The sequence below is a fragment of the Nematolebias whitei genome, chromosome 9, assembly GCF_014905685.2.
Source record: "Nematolebias whitei isolate Nwh7 chromosome 9, NemWhi1, whole genome shotgun sequence".
In the NCBI taxonomy this organism is placed as follows: domain Eukaryota; kingdom Metazoa; phylum Chordata; class Actinopteri; order Cyprinodontiformes; family Rivulidae; genus Nematolebias; species Nematolebias whitei.
The window spans coordinates 42,208,519-42,210,491 of record NC_056506.1 but is presented as its reverse complement, the minus strand read 5'-3'; positions in this window follow the sequence as shown (position 1 = coordinate 42,210,491).

The window sequence follows — 1,973 nt, the reverse complement described above, 5'->3', positions numbered from 1 at the left end:
TTTTTGTTTGCTCAGTTGTCTCATTCCTGCAGTTGAAGCCTGTGTTACCTCACAAAAGTGGTTTACACCTCCCTCGCAAAATTATACTTTTTATAATCTTGTAATGATAGTGCGCATATACGTTTTCAATTTTACACCTTCAAATTGAAAGGGGTTCCTTCTTCTGTCCCTCAGCTGAAAATCAGGTGTTTGCTGTTTGTGAAAGATAGAGATGGTTTCATGCATGAAATATGATCGTGCTTTTCAGCACGGTTGAAAGGATTTTCAGAAAATGTAAATTATTCTCAGTGAAATCACAACATTTTAAACTGTAATTCAGTTTATTTGAGAAAGCACCTAAAAATGCCCCCAAAAACGTTTGAATCTGTATTTCACAAAATCCAAGAACAGACATTTAATCTGAAATAACAATGACACACAGAGCATACCTGGGATCCTGAACATGCTTAATTAATTTAAAAAGCCAACGAGTCCAACAAGCAAGTTACCACTGAATTAACCAATCTCATTCCACATCACTGAATCCATTGAATTCTTCTTCCTCGGTGTCGCTTCTGAACAACTCCGCCTTTTCGGGGCATTTTACTTGTGTTAAGTTTTTCTCAGTTGTCTCTAAAGCTCTATTCGCACAGGATTAGTTTTACCTAGGGACCACATGCAATAAATAAATTACTCCCCAACATCTGCTTTTTATGTGGCACATTCGCACGGGATAACAAAAATCCTGACCTTCAGCTGAAATTTACGGACATCTTACAGATATGATGTTAACGCGCTGCGTTGTCACGACCGGGCCGGTCCATATAATGTGCTTAAGGTGTGGGCCGGGACAGTCTCAGGCTTTGATGTGGTTTTATGAATCAGCACAAGGAAAAAACTGAGGAATGCACAATATAAAATTGTGTTAATCTATTGTTGAGGTGGAAGCAGGTGTGACCGGCCGGTTTAAGGGATTAAAAAAAGCCACGTTAAACTCAGTTGGAGAGCTGTCACCAGCTGCGCGCATGAGCGGCCGTGCGGCCGCTGACCCGCTGGTTGAAATGGATTTGAGACCTGTCCAGTGATGGCTGGACATTGGTACCAGCCACTGCCCAAAAAGAAAGAATCTGGAAAATATAATGGATGTATGGATGTATGTATGTATGTATGTATGGATGGATGGATCAGCTGATCATGCACTCGTCTCTGCACCTGCTGTTGTTTGGGGTAAAGGAAGTAGCAGCATAAAAGCCAAAGTGAGCAGTGTTCATTTATAATAGCCTTGTTCTATATTTTTCCAAATGATTTTGCTTAAACAAAAACAAAAAACACCTAATTGTGTATCAGATCCCGCCCATTTCTGTCCAAATCACAGAGATGCCTATTCGCATTGGATTAGTATTATCACAGGACCTCAGAGTTCAGCAAAATATTGTAGGTATTTTGTGGGGGAATTTTTACTTTACAAATTACTGACATGGCTGATTTGCATGGGATTAACAACACAAACAATCTCCGTAATTATTACAAATAGCATGTAGTCCCTAGGTAAAACTAATCCCATGCAAATAGGGCTTAAGATAATGTTGGGACAGGGGTGGTTGGGGAAGTTAGAGAAACAACATATTTGTCAAAAGCCTAGAGAGCCCTCTCACAGCTGCAAATGGAAATGTTTACTCTTTGGTTTATGTCAGTATGAATGAACATTTAACACGTCAGTCAAAAATTGCTTCATGAATAGGGAAAAAACATAACATTTTTGGTTTTGAACCAGTTTGACATGACTGTCGACGAGGAAGAGGGCCGGCACAAGAGGAGGGGGCATGCCAAAGACACCATCTTAGCACCAACATAACTGGTTTGTTCCACTTTGGAGTAAGCTGTTTGGGGGAAGAATCAGTTTTGTGTTGTTTGTTTCCTTGACTGATGAAGCCTTCTGGATGGAATGTGAAATGTTTCAGCAAAAAAAAAAAAAGAAACTGTCCAGATGACCT